Genomic DNA, 22,691 nt, shown 5'->3' on the forward strand with positions numbered 1-22,691 from the left:
TCCAATAAGCCCTCTCACCAACGGCAACCAAAGGAACAGCGAGAGAAAACGAAGACCCGTAAGTCCAAGACACATGCGGTGGCACCTACTCCACCGCTCCCTAAAAGCTCTGCATCTGAGGATGAGGTGGAGATCCTTGCGTCCGCTGAGGACCTCGATCTCGCCGATCCCTCAGACGCAATGGATAGCACTTGCACGGGTGCTCCATCGGATGCGGCAGGTGACCCAGCGGCGTAATCTGCCTTCCCAGTCCTGTCACGCCTTTCTCCGCAATGGCCAATACCATCCTCCAGTGGAACTGCAGCGGTTTCTTCCACCATCTAGCTGAGCTCCGCCAACTTATCAGCCTTCACCCTTTCTTCTGCATTGCTCTCCAGGAAACTTGGTTTCCAGCAATGCGAAACCCCGCCCTCCGTGGCTATCGGGGTTATTATAAGAACCGAGCAGCTTATGAAAGGGTGTCTGGTGGCGTCTGCATATATGTCCTTCACACTCTGCACAGCGAGTCTGTCCCTCTCCAAACACCTTTAGAGGCTGTTGCTGTACGGGTGTGGACGCCACAGGCTGTTACCGTCTGCAGTCTTTACCTTCCACCGGATGGTGATGTCTCGCAGCATGTCCTGGCTGCACTGGTAGCCCAATTGCCGCCTCCTTTCTTGCTATTGGGAGACTTCAACGCCCATAACCCTCTGTGGGGTGGGTCAGTGGCAACAGGTCGAGGCGCCATCGTTGAGCATTTATTGTCGCAGCTCGATCTCTCGCTGTTAAATGATGGTGCCTACACACACTTCAGTGTGGCGCATGGCACCTACTCCGCCATTGACCTTTCAATCTGTAGCCCTAGCATCTTACCGTCTGTCCAGTGGAGTGTGCATGACGACCTGTGTGGTAGTGACCACTTCCCGATCTTTCTGTCACTACCACAGCGTCACTCTACTGGGCGCCCTAGCAGGTGGGCTATGAATAAGGCTGACTGGGACTTGTTCTCCTCCACTGCCGCTCTTGAGCCTCTCTCTAATGATAACATTGATGCGGTGGTTCAATCGGTCACCACCGGCATCGTTACTGCCGCCGAATCTGCCATTCCCCGCTCCTCTGGGTCCCCTCGGCGGCGGACTGTGCCTTGGTGGTCGCCTGAGATCGCTGCAGCGATTACAGATCGCCGGCGGGCGCTACAGCGTCACAAGCGACATCCCTGCATTGAACACCTGATCACCTTCAAACGGCTGCGTGCGCGGGCCCGCCGCCTTATCCGCCAAAGCAAGCAGGAGTGCTGGGAGCGTTGTGTGTCCACCATTGGCCTCCATGTCACTCCATCGCAGGTCTGGGCCAAGATTCGACGCGTCTACGGCTATCGGACACCTGTCAGCGTCCCTGCGCTCTCACTGAATGGAGCAGTTTGCACTGACTCCGACGTCATTGCAAACCACTTAGCAGAGCATTTTGCTATGAGTTCCGCTTCTGCGAATTACCCTCAGGCCTTCCGCTCCATTAAAGAGCGGATGGAACGTCGGAGCCTTTAGTTTCGCACCCACCATCCAGAATCGTACAATGTTCAATTCAGTGAGTGGGAATTCCGCAGTGCCCTTGCCGCTTGTCCTGATACCGCTCCTGGACCAGATAGCATCCACTGCCAGATGCTGAAACACCTCTCAGTGGGCTGCCAGCGACGGCTCCTCGACCTTTACAACCGTATTTGGCTCGAGGGTGAGTTTCCGTCGCAGTGGCGGGCAAGTACCGTTATCCCCATTCTGAAACCAGGCAAGAACCCTTTGGAGGTGGACAGCTACCGCCCCATTAGCCTCACCAACGTTCTTTGCAAGCTTCTCGAACGGGTGGTGAGCCGGCGCTTGACTTGGGTACTGGAGTCTCGGGGCCTTCTGGCTCCATCTCAGGGTGGGTTCCGTAAAGGCCGCTCCGCCACCGACAATCTGGTGAGCCTGGAGTCGGCCATCCGTACTGCCTTTGCCCGCCGTCAGCACCTGATCGCTGACTTTTTCGACATGCGGAAGGCGTACGATACGACATGGCGTCATCACATCCTTTCTACGCTTCATGGATGGGGTCTTCGGGGCCCTCTGCCGATCTTTATCAGAAATTTTCTGTCGTATCGTACCTTCCGCGTGCAAGTCGAAGCCTCATATAGTTCCACCCACGTCCAGGAGAACGGTGTGCCACAGGGTTCTGTTTTAAGTGTCTGCCTGTTTTTAATAGCCATTAACGAGCTCGCTGCGGCCGTGGGAAATTCTGTCTCTGCTTCCCTGTATGCTGACGACTTCTGCCTTTATTACAGCTCTACTGGCATTGCAGCTGTTGAACGTCAACTACAGGGTGCTATCCGCAAGGCGCAGTCTTGGGCTGTAGCTCATGGATTCCAGTTTTCGGCAACCAAGACCTGCGTAATGCATTTCTGCCGGCGACGCACTGTCCACCCGGAGCCGCGGCTTTATCTTGCCGGCGAACTTTTTTCAGTGGTTGAACCACACAGGTTTTTGGGGGTGGTTTTCGATGCCTGGTTGACTTGGCTGCCTCATATCCGGCAGCTTAAACAGGCGTGTTGGCGGCATCTAAACGCTCTGAGATGCTTGAGCCACACCCGCTGGGGCGCCGACCGATCTACCCTGTTGCGGCTCTACCAGGCGTTAATCCAGTCCCGTCTGGATTATGGGAGCCTGGCTTATGGCTCAGCATGCCCCTCTGCATTACGGGTGCTGGACCCAATACTACACAGCGGGATCCGACTTGCCACTGGTGCCTTCCGCACCAGCCCTGTGGACAGCATCCTTGTTGAGGCAGGTGTCCCTCCACTGCGGTTACGACGCCAACAATTACTGGCTGCTTATGCTGCCCATGTGTTTAGCTTGCCCGGGCATCCAAATTACCGTGTCCTGTTCCCGCAGTCAGTCGTCCATCTGCCAGGCCGTCGGCCCCGGTCGGGTTGTCCGATCGCCGTACACGTCAAGGAGCTTCTCTGCGGGCTTGGGTTTTTCCCTGTTCCACCTCCTTTCCGGGCGCCTCTGCGTACACCCCCGTGGTGTGTTCCCCGCCCTTGCCTTCGGCTCGACTTGGCACAGGGCTCGAAGGACTCGGTCCCTCCAGAGGCCTTCCGCCGCCGCTTTTATTCCATCCTGGTCACGTATCAGGGCTCTGAAATTGTTTACACCGACGGTTCGATGGTTGCTGGTCGTGTCGGGTATGCGCTAACTCTAGGGGACCATTCGGAACAACAGTCCTTGGCGGCTGGCTGCAGCGTTTACACTGCTGAGCTAGTCGCCATCTTTCGAGCCCTAGAGTATATCCGCTCCTGCTCAGGTGAGTCCTTCGTTATCTGTAGCGATTCCCTGAGCGGTTTACGAGCTCTCGACCAGTGTTTTCCTCGTTCTCGTCTGGTGATGGCCATCCATAAGTCCCTGCATACTCTTGCGCGTTGCGGCCGCTCTGTGGTTTTTGTGTGGACCCCCGGTCATGTCGGTATCCCGGGCAATGAACATGCTGACCGCCTGGCGAAAGAGGCAACGAGACAACCGTCTCTGGATGTTGGCCTCCCAGAGACTGATTTGCGGGCAGTCCTCCGCCGAAAAGTTTTTGCGATTTGGGACGCTGAATGGCACGATCGGATCACGCGTAATAAACTCCGTGCTGTCATGGAGACGACAGCTGCGTGTCGGTCATCCCTGCGAGCCACTCGCAGGGACTCAGTAGTCCTTTGCCAGCTCCGCATTGGCCACTCCCGGCTGACACACAGTTATTTATTTACTGCGGCGGGAGGACCCTTCTCTATGTCGCTGTGGGGCGGCTTTGACAGTGGCCCACATTTTGATGGCCTGCCCCCTTTTAGCTGTGGTCAGGCAGACATTTGCGCTGCCTGATACGCTCCCTGCCCTTTTATCCGATGACCCTGTTATGGCTGGCTTAGTTTTACGTTTTATTCGGGCAGGTTTTTTTTTATCGTTTACTCTGAGTGTTTGTTCTGTTCTTCTGTGTTGATTCTGGCCATTGGCCTACGACTTTACGCTGAGTTTTCAATGTGTTCTCGGTGGTTGGCTTTTCCTTTTTATCTCTATGGTCGGCCAACCACCGTCACACTCTGTGTGATTTTAATTTGTCTTGTCTGATCTCTGTAGGAGTATTTCTTGTCCTGTGTCGTCTGACGTTTCTCCTGCTGTTCGTTTTTCTTCTCTTTGGGTGGTTTTAATTTTTTGGAAAAAGGGACCGATGACCGTCGCAGTCTGGTCCCTTTAATCCCCCAAACCAGATCTAACCAGAGCAGGGTCTACATATGCAACTGAAGTGACGCCTCAGCACGCGGTAATCTGTCGTGGCCTCTATCGTTCACACAGGCAGTGACAGCTACTACGCAGCGCCGGTAGTTTTTAACCCCCGACGCAATCAGGGAGGTGTTATATGTGTAACGTTTGTATCTGTTTACCTGTCTCTGGTACCGTAGCTCCCAAACGAAACGTGTCATTTTAGTGCAGTTTCTTTGTATTTGAAATCTTCTTTAATCAGGACGGTTCTTAGCTGCGTTCCATCAAAGTCTGTTCACCCGTTTAAATCTCATCAGCTAAATGAAGTAAAAATGTTTTCCACCAGCGTGCTGTCTAGATATACGCTGAGTAATACACAAGAGTTGCATCAAATTACGTAGTACTGGATTGTAGAGGTCAAGAGAATCCAAACTGAAGTGAGTGGTAAGATTTGTTTACCTCTTAAAGCTGACCAACAGTGATGATTTTTGTCTTTTCTGGCCGCCCGTTTTAGCACCTACAAAGCAGAGAAACGGTGATTGTGACTCAGGTGTGAAATATAAACATTCATTCTCGCCCGAATTTTTGTAGTTGCATTTGAGATCTACAAATCAGTACTAAACGAAATGATCTTGTCCTATTACTCTAGTCAGCCTACCGCAATGGAGTGCACTGGGAGCCCACTTTCTTGCGACTTCATTTAGAACTATCGCCACTGCTTATCGCTTTTGTTACCTAAATTAGCTTAATATATACTAAAATAGTCAAGGACTGCATGTGTAAATTAAGAAAAGAAACACGTAAATCGCATACGTGAACAAAATATGAAAGAAAATAAAAGAAGTGAGAATAATAATTCCAGGCGGAAACGCAAAATTTCACGTGCGATATTCCATTGCCAGAACCTTGAAACTGTAATGATATTCATAAAAATACACCTATTGTCAGAATAAGTACAATTCGGCGAGTAAACATCTCTTGACACAATTTCGTGTTTCGTCCCGAAAAATATTTGTTGATTGTGGCGATAGTGTGTCGAACGTACCGTGTCTACTAATAAAATTAAAATTTAAAAAGTTGAAACAAACCTTAAAATTTAAGAGACACCGACACATATAGTCTCTTAAAAGTAAAAAAAAAGTATTGTCTCTAAGTTTAATAAAACTGGTATTATTTTGATCCAAACGTCGTCGCGTCGCGAGAACGCTAAGTAAGTGAAATAAATACAGAATACACCTACAATTTATAAAATATGGAATTGAAGTGCAAGTAAGTAACCTGGAAAACGCAGTTAAATATCAAAACAACAATCTCAAATCGTATCAACACACACACACACACACACACACACACACACACACACACACACACACACACACACACACACACACACCTGCGGGCTCGCCCACGCAAATTTTCCTAAATAAAGTTTAATGTTAGTATCAAGTCACTCTTCGCGTAGTTACACAAACTGCGAACTGACGGAAAATAGTCGTAACACTAAGACAGAGTCGGTAGGCGTGTTTCTACATTTGAAAGATGTTGTCTATTCAAGTTTCGCGCCAGTTGCACAACAGTGGTGATAGTAGGCCACTACGAGGATGCAAATGAAGTTTGCTGTATATGCACGCTCTTGGAGTTAGTTATCTTTGAGATTGACTGTAGCGAGTTGATGCTAGTCAAGAACGCTTTTAAGGTGACTAAGATACCGTTATCAACACCTCACTGTGTTTCAATGAGGTCGTGTAATAGGGCTACAAGGAGCTGCATATTCCTTCTGCGATATTGCAGAAAGTCTTGGTAGGAATGTAGCCACTGTACATGACTGATGGCAGTGGTGGTCACAAGAAAGTACCGTCTCAAGGAGACCCCTCTCCAGACGGCCACGTGGCACTACTTAGAGGGAAGAGCTTCGGGTTCGGCTTCTGACTCTGGCGAACAGTACTCCATCTGCAGCAGCAATCTGAGCAGTAGCTGGCACCACGGTGACACGAAGAACTGTTACAAATCCGTTACTTCGATGACAGCTCCGAGCCAGACGTGTTATAGCATGCATTCCATTTACCCAAAACCACTGCCATTTGGGAATTCAATGGTGTCAAGCGAGAGTTCATTGGAGGACAGAATTGAGGTCTGTTGTGTCATCTGACGAAAGCCCTTACTGCCTCGCTGCCAGTAATGTAAGTGTGTTGGTTAGAAGTAAACCAGCTGACTGCCTGCAGCCCACCTAGACACATTGTACCTATACATGGAATTATGTTCTGGGGTGCGATTTCGTACGACGCCAGGAGCACTATAGTGGTTATCTCAGCCACCTTGACCGCAAATTTGTACGTCAGTCTGAAGATTCGACCTGTCGTGATGCCAAACGTGAGCAGTATACCACAGGGGTTTCCCAACAGTATAGCGGTCTTCCACATACTATTGTTGTAACTCAAGCTGCTCTACAGAATATCGACACGTTGAATTGTCCTGCTCGATCACCAGATCAGTCTCCAGTTGAGCATATATGAGACATCAATTCCAGCGTCATCCGCAACCAGCTTTAACCGTCTCTGTATTGACGGATCAACTGCAACGATCGTGGATCCCCATCTCACAAACCGACATCTGGCACCTCTACAACACGAAGCGTACATGTCCGCATGCTTGCACTTAACATTTTGAGGTTAGACTAATTATTAATGTACCAGATTTTCAAATTTCTAATGGATTATCTGTCGCTTATATTCACCTGCGATCTTGCAAAGTCAATGAGTTAAATATGTTACCCAGATGAAAGCACTCCCAAAATTTCATTCCTCTACATAAATAATTTTTTGGTTCAAGAATGGTTCAAATGGCTCTGAGCACTATGGGATTTAACATCTGAGGTATTCAGTCTCCTAGAACTTAGAGCTACTTAAACCTAACTAACCTATGGATATCACATGCATGCCCGAGGCAGGATTGGAACCTGCGAATGTAGCGGTGGCGCGGTTCCAGATTGAGGCGCCTAGAACTGCTCGGCCACCCCGCCCGCTATTTTTTTGGTGTTGTGATTTTTTCAGTCTCTGTATAAATGTTATGCCACAACAGTACACAACGAGAATGCGCATGCATGAATGAAATCCTACTGCTGCAGTACACATCCTATGATTGTGTGTTCGTCTGAAAATGGAAAATCAGTATCATCTATAAAACTGATGCTACTGGAAAGAGGATCGGCTATATGTTTAGGAAATGGTACACAGTGAACAGCTTGTGTCAGCTGTAAACAGCTGATGACCATAACGTGGCAGAGCAGATAGCCTTTGCAGTTATACTTTATTTCACTCAATGTCCAGCGGAAGCCGCTGTGGAGTGAGCCAGAGCAGGAAGCTTAGAGCTGAATGTCTCATCAGTGCTGAGGTCTTTACACCGAACAAAAAGGGAGAGAAAGTACACGACAGAGGCCTCTTTAAGAGGAACCATCCCAGCATTCGTTTCAAACGGTTTACCGATACAAGTCGTCATAGCCAAACTGTTACCTGAGCTCCACTGCTCAGGAACATGATCCTACTGTCCAGAATTGTATGACTTGTATCATGTTTGTGCTATGTAAATATTAGTACTGAATAAACTTTATCGTGTGGAATGCTTGTTACAGCATCGTCAAAGTGAAAATATCAGACTTTAATTACAATGATGCAGTAACTTCAGATACCGTGACATACATCTTGAGAACATTTCACAATCAATAAATATTACAAATTTTAAACGGACAATAAATATATATTCTATAGCATTACGGCTTACAAAAATGTGCTTTCATCACACAGAGCAAACGTATATCGTATGTAATGCTGGACACACCAAAAAAAAAAAAAAAAAAATATCTAATGGATCTGAGCACTATGGAAATTAACTGCTAAGGTCATTAGTCCCCTAGAACTTAGAACTACTTGAACCTAACTAACCTAAGGACATCACACACATCCATGCCCGAGGCAGGATTCCAACCTGCGACCGTAGCGGTCGCGCGGTTCCAGACTGTAGCGCCTAGAACCGCTCGGCCACTCCGGCCGGCTCTGCTCACACCAGAAAACACGTTCGCCATGTACAGTGATAGCTGTATCCGTAAGTAAGCATTCCGTGAACCTATTTATAACGACAGCGTTACCTAAATACTCACAACAACATAAACAGCTGTAAGTTTTTAAGCTCCAGGAGATTGGAGGTCACTCAAACTTTTTTTTTTTTTTTTTTTTTTACTTCGGGTGAAATTTCAGCAGGACAAAATGTGGTTTTCTAGTTTCTCTAACGCATATTGCCGTACATGGTAATGCGCATACTACAGTGTCTAACACTGTACCTCTTTCTCCCGCCGCTTGCCCCCTCGCCCCATACTCCATATTGACTGACTAATCAACCAGAAGCAGTATCATGTTCATAAGATTGTGTACGGAACATCATCAGTTTTGTTCTGTGTCTGGAGTCATGTCATTGTATCCGATCTTGAGTGTTGTGACATTGCCTGGCTGTTCAGATGAATTCTGCGAGAGGGTGATGACGTGTGAAGACGGTGTTGTTTTTTTTTCCGTAAATCTGTGCCCTCACTGCAGCATTTTAGATATGTTAGCTGGAGCTAATGTATTACGATTTCTAACCATGAGACGTACCTGATTTTAGTATTACAATATACCAGAAGCACGGCGATGAAAAGTTTTATTTTAATTTTTGAACTTAATTCCATGTAGAGGATAAATGTTTTATGTTTTTCAGCATGCATGTATCCTCTTTTGTGTAACTTAAACCCGTCAAGTAGTTTACTGGTTTATATTATGAGATCTGTGCAGACTGCTTTGCTGATCACGATTTGTTGTATATCTCAGAAAGGATAACTTTCAGCTACGAGACCTGCTTTTATCGATTGTATCCTATGTAAGACGCTGATACGATCGTAAGTGTTTGTCGAACGCCAAGCCAAATAAACAGTCCCGTTCCCCTTCCTGGTAATGGCTGTGATACTCCAAAGATCACACAGAAAACACAGTAGTGTTACATTGTAACTATTTCTGAAGTGATTTTGACAAATGTTGATGTTAGTTGATGTATGGACGTGGTATATGCACGTCACAGCATCGTACCGTAAACACGGCACACTTTTGATGACGTGTTTCTGCTCTGCTGACTGTCAGCCGCGTTATCTATTTTTAACTCGAACCCACATCCTGTAATGCGACGCCTGGTGTACATGACCTGATATACATTGTAATATATTGACGATAAGTGTCATTCAGACATCTTGTGATCTGTGAGTAATGCTCTTTAAATATGTAACAAATTTAATACTCTCTGTAATATGCTCTTCACTGTATTATATGTGTGTTTTATTTTAAATTCACATTTGCCCTTGATAATGGTTACAGAGCTGAAATATTAGTAAAACTTCATTTAAAAAGTAGAGATCAAACATTCACGTAAAAAGCAGTGTATCGGTCTTAATAATTTTTGATATAATGCCTCTATTCTTGATCTGCTTTGAAGGTTACAGTTAGTAATCAGTACTTGGCGTGAACGAAACTGCAATTCATCTGTTATCATCGTCAGGGAACTGCAAAGGTCCCGTCTGTGTTGAATAATGTCTTTTCATGTTCCTGATAACGTCTGAACAAATTTTGTTAAGTAATATGTTTCTTGTGATGGTTTTCAGGTTGTCTCCGTGCACGCTCTGGAAGAAATTTATGCGGCGACACCTTTCAGCAACCGAAACCCACGGTAAGTGGCAAATTTATCAGATATTTATAACGAATTCAGCACAATTTCGTTGAAGCTCCCTGCTTGGTTGCGTGATGTTTAGTAAATTCGTGGTGGCTGTAGACTGTAGAGAATAAGGTGTGCAGCGGGACTGACCTTCCCCGATGTGCTGATGAACTACAAAAATTCCTCACTATTGCATTACTCGCTAGAACATATTAACACACTGCAGCGCCAAAGAAACTGGTTTAGGCATGCGTACTCAAACGCAGAGGTATGCAAAGGGGCAAAATACGGCGCTGCCATCGGCAACGCCTATATGCGACAACACACGTCAGGCGTGATCGTTTATTGCTGCTACATTGGCAGTGAATTTGAACGTGGTCTTACAGTCGACGCACGAGTTATGGAACACAGTATAGCCGAGGTAGCGACGAAGTAGGGACTTTCCTGTACGACCGTTTCAGGAGGGTACCGTGAATATCAAGAATCCGATAAAACACCAAATTTCCGAAACGGCTGCGGCTGGAAGAAGATCCTGCAGGAACGTGACCAACGACGACCGAAGAGAATCGTTCAGCTTTTCAGAAGTGCAACGCTTCCGCAAACTGCTACAGATAACAGTGCTGGGTCAACAACAAGTGCCAGCGTGCGAACCATTCAAAGAAACTTCATCGATATAGGCTTTTGGAGACAAAGGTCCACTTGTGTACTCTTGATGATTGCACCAAACAAAGTTTTCCGCCATGCCTGGGCTCCTCAACACCGAAATTGGACTGATGACCGGAAGCATGTTGCCTGGTAGGACGAGACTCGTTTCAAATTGTATCGACCGGATGGTCGTGTACGGGTGTGGAGACAACCTCATGAATCCTTGGACACTGCTTTTCAGCAGGGACTGTTGAAGCTAATGGAGACTCTGTAATGGAGCGCGGCGTGTCCAGTATGAGTGATATCGGACGACTGACACGTGTAGGTACGATTCTTACCTGTGATATGTACGTAAGCATCCTGTCTGATCACCTTCATCCATTCACGTCCATTGTGCATTCCGACGGATTTCGGTAAATCCAGCAGGGCAATGCGACACTCCAGATGTCTGGAATTGCTACTGGGTGGCTCCAGAAACACTCTTCTGAGCTTAAACACTTCCGCTGGCCACCAAACTCGCCAGACATGAACATTATGCCTTACAATATGCTCTTACTGATTTATGGACAGCCCTGCAGGGTTCATGGTGTGAATTGGCTCCAGCACTACTTCAGGCATCAGCGGAGCCCATGCCACGTCGTGTTGCGGTACTTGGGTGTGATCGCGGGGGCCCTAGACCGTATTAGACGGGCTCTTCGGTATCGAAATAGCTTATGGTTGTTTGAATATAACTTGTTCCAGTCTGTAATGGCACATCCAGGTAGTCAGCTTCTCTGTGAAATTACTTTCCTTTTTAAATTGCAACGCCAATCGTTAAGAGTTCAGTATACATTTCGTTCTGGAGCAAATGAGACGTCTAGGGTATGGAACGACAATTTACATTCTTGGACATTTTATTGCCAAAATCAAGCACAAAGTGACCAAACACAACCGTAATTGACTTTGCCATCGGAAAGGTGGTTTCGTTTTTACGATAGGTTGCATAAATATTTCTTTCTAGGTAGTATAAAAGAGAACCGCTATCTGTATAAGTAAGATCCTGAAAGTGGAGTAAGTTTCAATGAAGATAGACGCAGTAAGCTACTTCATAGTGTGTGTCGGACGCTACTACGGGTCTTTCTTTTTATTTCACCCCTTTTTTATTCGATCTGCAAATGTTGCCCGAAAACAGCAGTCTCCGCTAAGCAACATTATAAGGTCAAGTTCAAAAGATTTTTTTACATTCAAGTCTTTTTGCCAGATATGCAGAACAAATCGTGAGGTACTGAGAAACGCAGAATAGGAATGTACTTCATAGACAGAATGTGGAAGCAGCCGCAATAAGAGGGTTGGAAATTTACGTCCCTCGTCTTGATGTGCCTTCACGTACGAGGAAGGTCATAATCTACAGAATTCTCAGATGAAGTCAGGTGCTGCCCATATTCGCGACTAATGTGGCTCATGCAGAGAAGATTTTCATTAGAGCATACGGCTGTTTCCAGTTGTAAGGTTAAGAAGAAAAATAAGAGTGAAAAATTAATTCTGTGTGAGTGTATCATAAGAAGTAGTATATTGTTTAACTCTTCCTCGAACGACCACTCATAGAATTTCACAGCAAACGTTTCCGTGATGCAGACCGTGTTTTTTGTTCCTCTAGCTTTGTCCAAACGTACTCATAAAAAACGTACGGCTCTTTTTTTTTATCTCTTCCCTATCCTTACTATCCTATCGTGTAATGGTCCCGGGCTAACGAGTAATGTTTTAGTATTTGTAGGAAGATAGTTTTCCAACCTACTTATTTCGGAGATGAACAATATTTCGTAATGATTATTCCGTGAATTTGTCTGGCAGCTGCTTTTTCTGCAAACAGTTTCATGTAATCATTCCAGATGTATACTCCTCGATATTTTATGGTTGTTACTGTTAATGATTTGGTCCCCAGTCTCTCAATGAAACAACATTGTGGCCGTGTAAAATTAGATCTAGGAAATGTGATGCCTTAGAGAAGTTATGGAAAATGTTTTCCATCACTGAGAAAAACTTCTCATATGGTTAATTTTAGTGTGCCCCTATTTCCAAGTCGAGCTTCCGCCACTACCGTGGAAAAAACGTCTGAAGTTTCCAACTTTTCTGCTACTGTTCTCCTTTTTCTCAAAATAATCGTTTTATTCAAAAGTACACAAGTATATAGAATACATGGTATTAAATTCTCAGTCGCCGGCCGATGTGACCGAGCGGCTCTAGGCGCTTCAGTCCGGTACAGTGAAGTTAGAAAAAAAGAAACTAGTTGATATGGCCTCTAAACACTATGGCATCTCAAATCAAAATTCTCGGCAAATGCTGATACATTTCGCAGAGCTGACTTCCACAGGAAAACCAATGAACAACTTCAGAAATATTGTCTGTACGAGTTAGCCCCGTATCCTTTCTCTACTGGATGATGTATCTATTATTAGTTCTGAGTTCTATGATTTGGTCAATGCTGTTTAAACACCAGTTTATTAGAAAAGGTGGAGTTCGTAATAAATTGAGAATTCCTTTTACGTATAGGAAGTAATATACTACTGCAACAGGTGAACGCCCGGGGGACTGTGGAAAAAGAAAGTTCGCCGATGTCGGGTTTGAGTCAACGTGAGTTTAATCGGAAAAATAAATCATTTACAAACCAACAAAACGAATACGGTCCTATCACTTCCAATTAAAAATCTGCAAGCTAAACTGATGATGTAGATACATTAATTATGGTTGATGCTGCTGATATTGCTCAGTGTTCTGACTGTTTTGTTGTCGCTGGAGAGAACACAAATCTTCCTATTGAATTTTAGGCTGCACTAGGGACCAAGTTCTGCTAAAACCGTTTTTACTGAATTCCGGTAGAGGAGATATTAATGTTTGTAGCCCCAAAAAAATTTAAGTCCTCCTCCCCCCCCCCTCCCGCCCTACTTCTAGGTCAATATATTTTTTCTAAATGCACTTAGCAACTACGATTAAACTTAGTCACTTTTCTGAAAAGAAAAACTGCAGTTACCTAAGTCGTTAGGCAGAAACAAAAACTTGCAGTAACAGGCAAACGTATTTAGCAGACCTGCTACTACTGCTGATGATTTGGCTGAGACCGAACATTAATTCATTGCTCCCTACATCCTCATTATGAGACGAAGTCAGTATGTGCTGCGCTACGATATCTTTGAAACATCTCTAGCCAGGGAATCGTTTCACCTCGCTTCTCTGCAGTCTATACAATGGTCATTCATGTACTGTACCTGTGCCCAGCCCGATGAACTTATTCTTAGCACTGCACAGATGACCGGGATGCAGACCATTACGACACCAAAGTAAAAGAAAAGAGAGATCGAGATAATGGGTTGAGTACGGAAGGGATTAAGTTCCTTCTCTTCCAAAAGTGCAAAAGAATAAACACTAAATAAATGAGAAAAAGCTACTGCAATATCACATTACTTTTAAACAGTAAGCGACAAACGGTTGCTGTCTGAAGATGCTGTCATGGTTGGGAGGGCAAGGGTAGGAATCGAGATGGTCATCGCTACGTTCTACCATGAATTAGCCGAGAGTTGCACAATGTTCGATAATATCTACATCGTACTGTTGCTGTAGAAAAACTTTCTATACAAATCATTTGGTGCACAATAAACGGTACCCTAACTTTAAAGAGTGCGCTATGAACGTTACAGATTTTTTGTTCTGTTTCCTCTTGGAGTTGTTTGCATGGCTAAACTTTATCGTCTACAATTATGATCGTAAGGTATTTTTATTGAAATATGCTAGTTTCATAGATACTGTGGGTGCGGTGGAGGTAAAATAAGGTTTTCCGTCAAAGCAGGTGAGATTATCTTCTTTTGAGATAATGTTTCAGAAACATGCCCTCATCTAATTGAAAGTTATTAGTACCTGATCGTTTTTTTTCTTGCTATGTATTTTATGTACTTCCCAGCTTTTCAATCAAAGGTTTAGTTTGAAAGAAATTGGAGGAAACTTCGAAAAACTACGAAAATTCGGTTTAAAAAAATATTAAAGGTCTGTATCACCAATCTGTGCTATATTTGAGGAATATGTTGTACGATGGGGCATTACGATCTTTCCAGTGCCACGTAAATGATATAAGTCTCAATTGAAATAAAGAAAACTAGAAGTCAGCGTCATAAATGAGCAGTTGTGAAGGTTAAATTTACTTGCGTACTTCAAATAATTCGACACACCGCCCGTTGTTGCCAGTAACTTTACTTATATATGACATATTTGAGGTGGACCTTGTAATAATCTAGTGGATAACTTAGCAGACAGGTGGAGGATACCAGCGAGCTGCTGGGAGCTCCACTTGGAAATCGGGTCAAACTCAGATTGATCGTAAAGCGAGCATGTGAGTGTGATCAACACAGTTTCTAGAATTCCACCAATTTTGCGGAAGCTTAACTCTAATTTTACAGGTATAATTAGTCTTCTACAATAACTTACGTTATATTAATTTATATTGAATTTGTGTTAACTTATGTTGAATTCCAATTCACAATTATTGTACTAAGTTATCCACTAGATTTTTAACGCGGCCGTTAGCTATTTTGTATTCTACGTCGATTTCTTATCTCCACCATCGTCTTCAATTATTTGATTTGTTCTGTATTTCTTATTTACTGTCTTTCTCCGCAATCACCCCCCCCCCCCCCCGAGCACCCAGTAGAGTGATTTTAACTATTTGCTGATTTCTTAGGACGTGTTTTATCATTTTATTTACTGTGAATTTAATAATTTGAAAAAGGCAATTAATGAATGAAATATTTGAGGCAGATTTAATTGCGCATATTCCCAACATTAGCAAAATTTTGGCCTCTGCTGCGCTGATAAATGTCTACTACTAGTTTTTGTCAACAGACCATGTGTGAGCTAGCAGCCAATAGTTTTTTAGTGTTGGTTAGACTAAACCTATCTCAGAGCATTGAAACGAATCCAAATTGAAAGACATCACTTGAAAGCCGGCATATCTTAGCAGAAAAGAAGCTGGTAAGACAGGTGGAGGATACTAGGCGGATGAAAGGATGAAATTCCTTAACTCCAATTTCAGTTAGAACATTAGAAAGTAAGACATTACTCAATTTGTCCGCTCTTTTCCTTGGGATAATTAGCTGTGGCCGCTGATCAGGCCAAGGGAAAGTCAGTTTCGGGAGCTCCGTCAGAGCACAAGATAAAAAGCCTGAGGTTTTCGTAAATCTGACTGATATTTAATACAGACAGCAACTGGTAAAGCTCTTTCTTTTATTCTCTAAACAAAACGCTTTCGAGATATTCTTGCAGGAAGAAATATTGGTGTTTGAGGGCCCATCGATGAAGTCATTAGGGACGGGCTGCTAGGTCAGATTGGAAAAGAATAGGGCAGTAATTCATACCTTGCCTGTAACGAGGAGACACCCTTGTATTCACATTGAGTCAGGGAAACTATGGATAGCCACAGTGCCGGACGAGAATCTGAACTTCCCTCGTTCTCTGCCAGTCCAGTAAACAGGCCAGTGCACCCCCACTGTTGGTGTATTCTTTCAGTGAACTGGAGTGCTTTGTGACAGAAATCTTTGAGGCTGCTCCTCAAGACCGGTAGTTGATATTCTCAATCCTTATTCCCGCCAGATGTCGATGAAAAAGCGCATATATTTATACTAAGTGAGATCTGGATACTGTATTTTCCTAGGATCTGCCTTCTCTGAGTGGGACCAATAACTTGACATAAGAAGTTACTGCCCGAGGAAAAATCTCGGAGATAGTTGACTTTCTGAGGTGGTTACTTTCTCCAGAATTTGATTTATCTATTGCGTTGCTCACTCCCTGTAGGAAACCGTCCAAGTAGGTATCATTTTGGCACATGTACGTTTATCGTGTCAGATGTACTGTGCGAGCAGCCATGATGAGTGGGTGTTGAAGGTACGTCGTGTCGTGTTTGTGTCGTTGCTGGTGATAATTAGACGGAAGGCAGAGCGTGGAATTTTGATTCCGTTACAGACTACTACTGCGGAATCTCAGCGTGCAACGGACAGACCTTATCGTGTTGTTTCTACACCAAGAGACATGGTCGGTATGTTTTGAATTTAATCTGGCAAATTGGTAAAACATCCAACGACCAGGAATTGTAGACCATCACTTCTCAACTTCCCATCAAAATTAAGGCTATGAAAATCTGTTTTTTTACCAGTCGGTTACTTAGCACTCGAGCCTAACCACACACATAGGTGTCAGCGACTGAACTTCCTGGCGGAATCCTTCTGGGAGAAGAGATGTCCATTAGTTGCTTATGAACTCCTTTGGTCTTATTTAGATCTGTTCATAAAGCCTTCTTTTCTGTCAGTAACTGTTTTCAAGATAATGGCTAGCATCACATTCTTTCTCCAGGTCTTCCAAATCTTCTTTTTGGTTTCAGTGGTTAGCATTACATCGAGGCATGCGGGAAAGATGTTTCTCCCAATGGCAAATTTGCATTAATTATTCTCGGCGTTCTTGAGGTTTCAGGTGAGATCTCTGCCTTTCGACGGTAATCTCACTCGCCTTCGTCAGTAACAACTTACTGTTGTGCTGCTAGAGGTTGAGTCGACGTGTGCGATGCTAGTGCCGGACGTGGGAACGCGAACCGAGCAGCGAGATGCTCCGTACGGAGACTTCCCCAGCCGTATGGACTAGCCTGCCAAAGCCGCGACATCGCTGCTGCAGCAGAACATGTATTCCCGGGCATTCGTCGCATTAAGTTTGGTTTGCGTCAGTTTATTTTGGCTGCGCTGGCCGCGCGCTACAGTACTGTCACTGTGGCGTTGGGATTTCACTGTGTACCAAGACTGCGGGCTTGTGCCTGCTAATAGCCAAAACATTAATTGCGCGATATATCTTTTCAAGGTGATAAAACTTTGAGTATCGCGTCTCTCGAGACCGCTTTCATGCAAATCTACAATTGCAGCTGCAATATCAGTATTAACGTATCAGTCAGATCTCTCCCCTATCTTTGACAAGTGTCCGCGAAGTTAGTTTGGACGAGATTCTGGTTTTATGAAACCCAGTTGTATCATTATCTGCGTACGCATTTAAGAGATAAAATAAATTTCACGTTTGTCCAAGAAAATAAAAGTACTTCTGCAATCTTGGCCTAAGCCTCCCTGGACGACGCAGAATACCGTAGTGCAGATGCAACTATATCGGTTAGACACCATTTCCATGTGTCGTGCAGAACAGTAGCAGCATATTGAAAGTTGAGATAAAGAAAAATCGTCGCTTGCTGAGAACGCTCTAACGAATAAAAATTATTTGATGAAACAAAAATCCGATCTTACGCATCATCGTACTGGGACTATGCAACAACATCTCTTACCGGAACAGTGACAGTATACCAGTGGTGGCTGGGGCTGACTCTGGACACTGACCGAGAACCGCAAAATCCAGCCACCTGTTTGCACTCTAAAAGGTGCCGTTAGCGCCGCAGATATCGACAGGACCTCTGACATCATGTGACGTCGGGAAATTTGTACTGGCGAAGACGATGGAGGTTCGGCCGCTGTGGCCGAGCTGTTCCAGGCGCTTCAGCATGGAACCGCGCGACCGCTACGGTCGCAGGTTCGAATCCTGCCTCGGGCGTGGATGTGTGTGATGTCCTTGGGTTAGTTAGTTTTGAGTACTAAGTTCTAGAGGACTAATGACCTCAGATGTTGAGTCCCATAATGGTTAGAGCCATTTGCCAACTACTTTTTCTTGTTAAATAAAAAAAGAAAACATTTCTTTAATGGCAGTTAACTTATTTTCCGAACATCCTGCATGTAAACTAAAAATATTTCTGTTAATTTAAACGGAATGCGACCTTCAAACCTTTTCAACCGTTTTATCTTCTTGAAAAAATATATTCTTACCTTAGTGAAAGATAACCAGTTTTATGTATGAGTCACTAAATTTGATTTGGATGTTTGGTTCACACGCATTCAGAAGGTGAGAGAGGTGGGGCAGTTTCCTTGTCATCAGCATTTCTAAACTGTCTCATTACTGACAGTTGCCATAACTTTCGTTTGGTTTTACTTGGGTACACCGAAACTTGCTGGCGAAGAAAGAAACCAGACGATCTTGATTGCCGTGACTCTTTTGTTCATTACATCGAGGAAGTTTGCTGTCTCTTGAATGTGAAATCCTGACTAATATACATATTCCTCTTTGTTTTCAAAACACAGTGCATTCCTTGACAATGATGAGGTATGGCCTAATGTCGACAGCTTCATGCCTGTTTCACATACACAGTTATGTCATTCACTGACCTAATACAGCTACAACAAATACGATGGATACAGACATAGTTTAAATGCAATTTTCTGTCTAGCTTTAGTGTCACTTTGCTCTTCTAAATGATATAGCATTCGCAGAGGAAGAAGTAAGGAACTGATAACGGCAGGGAACTGTGCCAGAATATAAAGAAATCCATAAGAACCAAACCTTCAATTCTTTTAGCAGTTGAACCCCTGGGTATAAAACATCATATGTCCTGAACAATGCCTAACACAATGATACAGCCGTGCTGAGTGGCCACGCGTTTTGAGGCGTCCTGTCACGGACTGCGCGGCCCCTCCCGCCGGAGATTCGAGTCCTCCCTCGGGCGTGTGTGTGTGTGTGTGTGTGTGTGTGTGTGTGTGTGTGTGTGTTTTGTTCCTGCATAGCCGATGACCTTACCAATGTAGTCCCTTAAGAATTCACTCACATTTGAACATTTTACTATGATACAACTTTGCAGGTATGTACCTTTAGTGTTGCATTAGGTACTATCAGCAAAATGTGTTGTGAATGGAGTTATTAGTCCAGAGGTAATAAATTAAAACAACATTCCGGATGCTGAGGTTTTGCTGCAAGAACAGCGAAATTGTGGTGACAGGTAAACTGTTTTTCCTTTCGTTATATTATGTGGGTTGTCAACAACAAAATGTTTTGAAAGGGTTTGAAATTCAGTGTTAAGATTGTTTACAGACGCTAAGTGCTCCCATTGTCAACTGCTGGACGCAAATAACCTGTGTACATTGTGCACCATTAGTTGGTCTGCCTCTAGATATATACACGATGTCTAACTTTGATAGTTAAATTATTTTGTTACACGTTTGAGGTAATATTTTACCTGTCAGTTAGTAGATTCAAAGCATTTGAAAATTTTAAATTCAATTATAAATTGTATGGCGTAGTGAAAATAAAGTTTTCTTAATTCTGGAAGCCGTAAAATAGACAGCCTGTAACTGGGACTGTGCACCATGTTGAGAAATGTAGGTCAAGGTCGTGAGAGCCTTTAAGCATCCGTGTGTTTCTGTTACACAGGTGGATGGAGGTCAGGGTCCAGAGGCTGTGGCTGTGTGCCATATTTAGAAGTGTAAGTTCCAGGTAGTGGGAGCCTTTAAGCAGCCGTTTGTTTCTTTCACACAGGTGGATGGAGCTCAGGGTCCGGAAGCTACGCAGGGACCGCCGGCAGCGCTGCAAGGATGGGCGGCTGTCGCTGCTGGTGGCGCTGCAGAGGAGCTCCGACGAGGCGAAGAAGCAGAGGCAGAGGGAGAACTGTGAAGAGGTGGAAGAGGACGAAGAGGTGGAAGAGGGTGAAGCGGTTGAAGAAGGCAGAAGAGGGTGCAAATTTAAAAGAGTGTGAAGAGCATGAAGAGGGTGGTGGCGAAAGCTGCGGGAAGGCTCAGGTATATCCCAACTCCAGCAAACCAGCAACTGTCGTGGGCACCTCCCTACCCACCAGTGAAGCACAATGCAGTCCACCTGTTGCCGAAAATGATGAAGACCTCAATGAACTGGCCATGTTAACTAAAGATCAGGATGTGTATGAATGGAATGAGATGACTGACAATCAGGATGTGTGTGAATGGAATATTATGACTATAGACCAGGATGTGTGTGAGTGGGATCCAATAGTATCCACACTGTTGCAGGCTACACCAGCGGTAGAGCACGACCACACGCCAACATCCCCAACTGAAGGGATGAGTTTGAACGTGATGGACACTTGGTCAGGGTTTGATGATGTCCTGATAGATCTGTAAGTCGACAGACTATCTCAACACTGTGTGTGTGTGTGTGTGTGTGTGTGTGTGTGTGTGTGTGTGTGTGTGTAGTGTGTGTAGTGTGTGTAGTGTGTGTAGTGTGTGTAGTGTGTGTAGTGTGTGTAGTGTGTGTAGTGTGTGTAGTGTGTGTAGTGTGTGTAGTGTGTGTAGTGTGTGTAGTGTGTGTAGTGTGTGTAGTGTGTGTAGTGTGTGTAGTGTGTGAGATTCATATATGGCCTTGTTGTTCGACTGATGTAGCCTGCAACATAGTAGACACTTTTGGGTCCGACTTGCACGATACCTGATCTTCTGTGAACATGGCCAGCTCGTTGAGGTAAGATTCATTCAAGCCAGGCAGTTGGAAAGTAGATCAACTGTTGAATGACGAAAAATAGCCATTGACAAGGGTCCTCATGTACCTGAATTAATTTTCAAAGATATATTTGAACGTTTGCACTGTCTTATAACATTCATCTTGTGCTGTGTTAATTAAAACAAGTTAATTTGGTAACTGTGTTGAAATTAGTATTTCTAGATTCCTTCTTCACTGTCACTGTCCTACGTACGTCAATTTGCGCTGTTCAATTGCAAGAAAGTTCACATTACAATAAATGCACGCACGAAAATTAATAATAAGCGACCTCTAAAAACAGAAAAACTCTTACAGTGTATGAACATTGTTTGATGACGACGACTTCTATCGCATGCTGTGAGAACGCATTTTTCCTTTAGGGCAAGAAAGACAGTAAATGACCAGTCGCGACAGCGTTCACCACGCCCATACCATTTTAACATTTAACCACTGCCATTAAACACAATACGTTGGAGATATGCCTCGCACAGATTGTCCATGGTGAATAATCCCCGTTTAAGACTGCTAGCCACAGATTATGACTCGAAGGTAAGCAGAAGAGATAGCAGCACAATTGCGCACAGTCGCCACTGACAGTTCAAAAGCTTCTCCAATCAAACATCTGGTTCTGCAGATGACCATTACCAACGACAGTACTACAGTCTTACCATCGCACGAACTGCGCAGGGGGTTGAATGTAGGCGTAGCAAGTTTCAGCAGAGAGGTGGTTCATACATACAGTGTGCAAACAGTAGCTGTTAAGATGTATCACTGTAGTGTAGAGGAAGTCTAGACGACAAACTTCATACGGAACACTTGTCCACCAAGCTTGCAAATCACATCAAACTGGCTCTCGGAGACCACCTAATCTACAGCCCGTGAAACTGTGGAGTTTTCTCGTCTTCATACACTGTAGGTGTTAAAGGGAGCCGGAACGATGAAAATGACAAAATTAACGTTCTTTCGTTTTTGGAGTTTTCTGAATAAAACAAACCAAGTTTCAACCTTCTAAGTGAATTCTAAGTGTGTTTTTTATCGCTGCAAAGTTGATGCGCCACGTAAACGGTTGTAACGACTTCATGTGTCACCTCTGACGGCGCCGCTCGCTGGCTGAAAGTGTATCTTTGCGGAATTAGACAGCGTTTTATTTTCCAACGTTATATCGCTTTATCTCTGTGACAAGTGACTGTTCATGTCGGTAAACATAAACGCTATACCGTGTGTGTTGACTTGTGGAGTTGGCTTTGTGTTGTTTAGCTGTTCAATTTTGCATATTTGACGAATTTTGCTCGTACCTGTTTTACGTACTTGCTTTGTGGATACCAATATGCCCACTTTCAGCAATCGAGTGTTTAAGAAAAGGCACAATGAGTGGAAGAAGAAATCTTTTGATGTTTCGAAGGGAGATGATTCTCAGACTGCTTCACCGACTACTCCACATGAATGTGATAGAACTTCTTCCAGCAAGAAACTTGGTGACAGGAAAGATAAATTTGAAAACTATGAAAATGACAGTAATGATGTGAATGAAATAATTATCATTTCCTTGCTCTCTAATATTTTGAAACATAACGTATTATGCCATGTTTGCAAAGAAAGAGGACGGAATTGAAAATAACTTCACACATTGCTTTGGCATGTAAAATGTTATTGAAGTGTAACAAATGTGCTGCAGAAGTTTCGTTTTCTAATTCTAACAGT

Source organism: Schistocerca nitens, chromosome 1, assembly GCF_023898315.1.
Source record: "Schistocerca nitens isolate TAMUIC-IGC-003100 chromosome 1, iqSchNite1.1, whole genome shotgun sequence".
Classification (NCBI taxonomy): Eukaryota; Metazoa; Arthropoda; class Insecta; order Orthoptera; family Acrididae; genus Schistocerca; species Schistocerca nitens.